General features: G+C 33.5%; 1 pseudogene; it reads right to left on the reverse strand.

Annotated features, from left to right (window-relative positions):
• Positions 1 to 3,457: 3,457 nt before the first annotated feature.
• LOC138145124 (nucleosome assembly protein 1-like 1) lies at positions 3,458 to 5,656 on the reverse strand (annotated as a pseudogene).
• Between the last annotated feature and the right edge of the window lie 619 nt (positions 5,657 to 6,275).

The raw sequence follows: 6,275 nt of genomic DNA on the forward strand, positions 1-6,275 counted from the left end.
TTTCTATGTCTTACTACATTAAAGAATAATTTAGAATTAAGGGCAAATGAAGATGGAAGAAATGTCAACTAAGAAAATTAAGTAATTTGATTATATGTGAATGTTAAAAAGATATAGAAAGCAGGTTTATTGAAGATAAGATGCACTATGGATAATTTTCCAGCAAGCAATTGAGTTAGCTATATAGAGGAATAAAGCTTAACTTGGAGATGTTTACCCAAAAAATGATATTTGAAAGAAAAAAATGAATCCCAAATGACATACTATGAACTTTGAAAATGAGAAAAAATAAGAAATATTGTTAATATTAACAGAGATATAAGAACAAGAGAGAAAAGCCTCAAATTGTTTGATTTGAAGATAAATTTGTATCAGGATATAAAAATTGATATCCATAAATTAGATGAAAATATGCATGAAAATAGCCAGAGTGATTCCTTGGAATAAATAGATTAAAAATTCATCATTTTAATGCACATTAACTATGGATTATTTGTGTTTACTGAAACTGTCTGTACATGACACAAGAACACCTGGTCATTTGTACTGATTCAGTTAAAGCACTGACCTGTCAATTCAGTGGGAAAATAAGGAAAAATTAAAAAAAAAATGTTACCTGAAAAAAATAACCTGAGTTTTTTTTTTTCTTTTTGAGCTAGGTAACTTGGTATCAGATGGGCTCAGTATTTGTTAAGAATCTTTGGAAGCTCAAGGGCCAGATCTTGATGCCCAATATTGGTTATGAAAGCAATAAGAAGACAAAACACATGCTGCCAAGTGGATTCAGGAAGTTTTTGGTGCACAATGTCAAAGAGCTAGAAGTCCTTCTGATGTGCAACAAATCTTATTGTGCTGAGATTGCTCACAACGTTTCCTCTAAGAATCGGAAAATTATTGTTGAGAGAGCAACTCAGCTGGCCATCAAGATCACCAATCCAAATGCTAGACTGAGGAGTGAAGAAAATGAGTAAAAAGCTTTGCACATTTTTTATTTGTTTTAAATAAACCCATAAACTACAAAATAAATAAATATTGATACAAGACAATATAAGGATAATGACTGAACCTATAATTTCAAAGGTACAGGAACCTCCCTTATGAGGAAACTCCTTTTAACCAATGTGAGCAGACATCTTTTTCTGAAAATTAATGATCTTAGGAAATTTTGAGCGGAGGTGTCAAATCTGCTGCAATGTGTGATTTTTCCAGAAAAAAAATATCCCATTGATGCTAGAACAAGATTAAAATGTAATTGGGAATTATTTAATAAAATAGAACATAGATAATCTTGATATGTAGTTATCTAAGTCAATATAGGTTAGTCATCAGTTTCCTTATGTATAATTTAGTGGTCCATTTCTGTTTGAGTTTAACACCTAGAACACTTCCTAAAACAGTGAAAGATAGGGTTAGAACACAAAAAAATTGAGTTACTTCCCTGGGATCGGGAGTGGCACTTGAATTCATGACATTCTGGCTGAAGGCCAGCTCTCTGTCTACTATCCTATGATGATAATAAGACATAGAACAGATAATCTTAAAACATGCTATTTTCATCAATCTGGTTTTATTTATTTCCAACAGTCAGCTTTTTTCTCTGTTGAATTCAGGAGGAACAAATGATTGGTTTTCATTTCCATCTCATTTATTTTGATCTGTTTATCCTTGTTGGATGTGACCACAGTGGACTTATGATAAACATTGAGATGGCACTAAAATTGAACTAAATAGGATTGAGTAAAACACCAATGAGTCATGAAATAAATGAAGTATAGCAGCCACATGAGGGGAAGATGAAAATATTGTAGAAAAATCAGAAATTAGAATAAACAATTATTCTTTAATTAATCAATATACTGGCTCATGGAGAAACAAGGATCATCCTAGAAATGATGTGTAGAGATTGAAAGAAAGATGAAAGTGAAATGAGAAACTCTGAGACTTGAGAAGTTTACCATCTAAGACCTTGGTAAGGAAATCCAATCAATGGAATCATTGATCTGTAAAATGTTTTTTGAAGTAACTCAAAGGACATTTCTGAATAGAAAAATCAAAGTGGAATACAAAGAACACAGAATTTGATAAGATAATGGAAGTAAGGTAAGTTGTGACTTCCCTCTACAAATAGATGTTTTTTATGAAAGTCCATACAAAATCTTAAAATACTCTTTTAAAAAGTAAAAGAAAAGGAATGAATGAGATAGCATGATGAAGAGAGAATATTCAACAAAGAACATGAAATGATGCCTTTCTTGGTTGAAATTAAATAGACATACTCAATGGTATTTGAGGAAGATGATTTTCTGTTTGTTCTATTGCTTTATAATTCATTTTTATTGGCAGAAATTAGGAGCATTAAAACACTTCACAAATTATTTTTAAGATGGTTAAGAAAGAGGATGAAATCTTGGAAGCTTTTACAGTTGCATCAGAGAAAGATGCAATTTGAGTTTCTGTAATGATAACACAATTTGGGTTCTCTTGAGGGTAGCCAAGTTATTATTGCATTTAAAGTCTGAACCTGTATTATTTACATTTTTAGTGTATATTCAAGTTAACAATTTAGTGTGTGTTCAACTTAACAAGTAGAAATTTCCTGTTCATGTTTTTTTTTGTGGGTACTTGTTTCAATTTTGGTCTGTAAATTTAAAGTATACTTTTGATAAATATCTTACTTTTACATCATCTTTATTAACATATTGCTTTAATTTCCTTATACAAGTGCTATCATTCATATAAATGAATAAACAAAGCTATAAACATGACAGAAAAACAAATTGAAAATAATCTGTCATATTATACATTTTTCCATACTTATAGTTTTTCTCACCTATGAAAATTCTCAAGGTAGACAAAAAAGAGAAATTCCTGAAAATCAGAGGAAAAATATATAAGTTTCAAGACCAGTAAAAAACTAAAAGTGGATTTTTTCCCCTGAATACACTAGGTTTTATTCACACCCCAGTGGTAAACAATAACCTTAACAGGATGACTAAGCTTCTTTGTAGATCACTATGTCACATTAAAATGCAAAAATCAATAAACAATCAGACAGTTAACGAACATTAGATGTGGTCTTATTGGAAATTCTTAACTATGTACTAGTCTCTTCTGAAATCAAATTTTAAAATGGGTGGTCTCCTAGTTAATACAAGTCACTGCATTTTTCTAACAAGGTAATGAAGGCACAGCTAGTGCAAGCAGACTTAAACCCATTCAACTACTGGTCTGAAAAACAATTTGGTTGGTTCTTCAGAAGGATTTCTTTTTTCTAAAACAATATTGGTCTCAAATATCAGTTGGGTAATTTTTGCAGCTGCAGTCTAATAGTTAAATGACAAAAGTCTTCACAAGAACCAAACTATGTAGCAATGGACATGTGTTAGGGGATTCACTGCATTCTACATATCCAGCAGAAATTATACTATTAAAATGCTAGGTAGAATGAACCTATACTTTGAACTGGTGCTTAAACATTCATTTTTTAAATTTTTTCTTTCGTAACAAAAAATGTTTACTTGATTCTACCAAGGAAGTACAAAACATAAGGCTATAAGTAACTACTAGTTGTGTTTAGGCTGGGACAGTGCAATAATCCTCAAGGCCACAGCACACACTGCTAAGTGCTGCTTGCACACGGCTGGGTTTGGACCTTTCTGTGGATCATATTCTGGATCATTTTCCTCATCAGCTTCTTCTTCTCCTTCCTCCTCCTCCTCCTCATCATCATCCTCATCATCTTCATCATTATCATCTTCAATAATTTCTCCTGTGATGTATAATACTGATCTTTGGGCTATATGCTCTGTAAAAGTGACCAATTTGGAAGTCTGCTGCAAGGATACCTTCTGCATCATCATCTAGGTCCCCACTGTCATGAATTTCAGGAGGAGAAAGGAAATTGAAGAAAGAATCACTGGAAAATGTTTGTCACAGTTCAAACTGCCCCACATCCCTTGTGTTTTGTTTCTTCTTAATAGTTTTCAAAGTGACAATTTCCCCTTTTTCTTCCAATCTACCTGACACCTTGTGCAACTCATAATTTCTAGTCCATCAAGGGAGAAGGGATCAGAATCACCTGGCTCTGACCACATGCAATAGTTCTTTGTCAACACCTCATTTGTGAAATATTCATTGGGTTCAAAGTGAAATTCTAATGTAAAACTCATAGGTTGGCCAGCATCTGAGAAATTCACTTTAATATATTTCAAGTGCTTCAGAATAGGTTCATCATGTTCTTGAAGAATATCAATGAGCAAATCAACATTTTTAAAAAGTCAGCCAAAATTCAGGAATTCCTTTAGGGTCTTCTTTTTCTTCATCTTTTTTCTCCTCTTTAAACTTCGACTTCTCTTTCATTTCCTCTGAAATCTCTTCATCATCATCTGATTTCCATTCACATTCTTCCTCTGTGGCTTCATAAATTGCATTGATGATTTCACTTCTCTTATCAAAAAGTGGCTGGTAAAGAACAGAATACATTCTTTCAAGAGCATGAACCTCCTCATAGAACTTACCTTCTATCAGTGCACATTTCACCTGAAGATTTTTGAAGGCATTCACACGCACTTAGCTACTTTTGCCAAGCTTTCAATGGATCCAATTGATGTTCCCACTAAATCATCCAATCTTTTTTTTTTTTTTTTGGAGAGCAATTGGGGTTAAATGACTTGCCCAAAGTCACATGGCTAGCGTGTGTGTGTGTGTGTGTGTGTGGGTGTGTGTGTTAAGTGTGTGAGGCCGCATCTAAACCTAGGTCCTTGCCACCCCTCATCCAATCTTTTTTGAAGAGCTGCAAGAATCTGAGGATTCTGCATCATTTGAAGTCAACTGATGAGCTTTGCTGTTTGCATCTTCACCAGTTTCTTCCCCCTCCACTTCTTCAACATCTTCCATATCTTGTTGGTCAAGTTCAGTTTCTTTGTTGTCAGTGTCCATCATGTTGTAAGACTTCTGAATATTTGAGATCTGCAGCTGCTGCAGGGACCAAATGGCCAGAGCTGTGCAGTCTATGTATGACTCAGGGTGGCGGCAGCAGTGGTGGGAGGAGAGGAAGGAGGTGGAGGAGGAGGAGAAGGAGGTGGTGCCCTGAGCAGATGGCGCTAAAGAAGACCTAAAAGTGGGTTTCTTGAAGACACTAAAATAATGATAAACCTTTATTCAACCTGATTAAAAAAGGAGAGGAAAATCAAACCGACAACTTTAGAAATGAACAAGATGTATTTACAATGATGATAGAATAAATAAAAATATTTACAATAACATTTTATGTAATATTAGATTCCAGTAAGACTTAGAATTCAAAAGAAATAGAGACTTATCTACAAAATATACAAATTTGTAGTATGCCAAAATTACTTTAATTCAATTTCAGAAAAGAAAATTGAACTAATAATAAAAGTCCTATGGAAGAGCTCAAACAAACTGACAAAATCAAACTCAAAACATCTTACTTAAGAGAGATTCAAATGAGAATTTTGACAGACTTTTAAGTAACAAATAATACCCATACTATGCGAATTTTTCATATAAATTGAGGGAAAAATACTCCCATATTTCTTTTATAAGACAGCTATATTCCTTTTATTTATTTTTATTTTTCAACATACGCTTTCATAAATTTTAAATTTTGCTCCTCCCTCTCCAAGACTGTCTGCAATCTGATATAGGATTTACATATACTTTCATAGTAAACATATTTTCATATTAGTCATGTAGAGAAGAATTTTAACAAATGAGAGAAACCATGAGAAAGAAAACAAAACAAAACAAACAAAAAATAGACTGCTTCACTCTGAATTCAGACTCCATAGTTCTTTCTCTGAATATGGATAGCAATTTCCATCATGAGTATTTCAGAAATATTTTATGTCCTTGCATTGCTAAGAGGGCTAAGTCTATTAAAAACAGTCATCACAGACTGTGGCTGTCACTGTGCACAATGTTCTCGTGGTTCTGCTCCCTTCCTTAAGCATCAGTTCATATAAATCTTTCCAGGTTTATCTGGTCTGCCTGTTCATCATTTCTTATAGCACCATAGTATTCCACTGCATTCCTAAACCACACCTTGTTTAGCCATTGCCCAATTGAAGGGCATCCCCTCAATCTCCACTTCTTGATCACCACAAAGAGAGCTGCTATAAATATTTTTGCACATGTGTCACTTTTCCCCATATTTATTATCTTTTTTGGATATAGCCCTAGAAGGGGAATTGTTGGCTCAAAAATTATGCACATTTTTATATCCCATTGGGCATAGTTCCAAATTGCTCTCC

The sequence above is a fragment of the Petaurus breviceps genome, unplaced genomic scaffold (genome assembly GCF_028583685.1).
Source record: "Petaurus breviceps papuanus isolate PSGF00001 unplaced genomic scaffold, PetGlider_PUasm1.0 90730, whole genome shotgun sequence".
Classification (NCBI taxonomy): domain Eukaryota; kingdom Metazoa; phylum Chordata; class Mammalia; order Diprotodontia; family Petauridae; genus Petaurus; species Petaurus breviceps.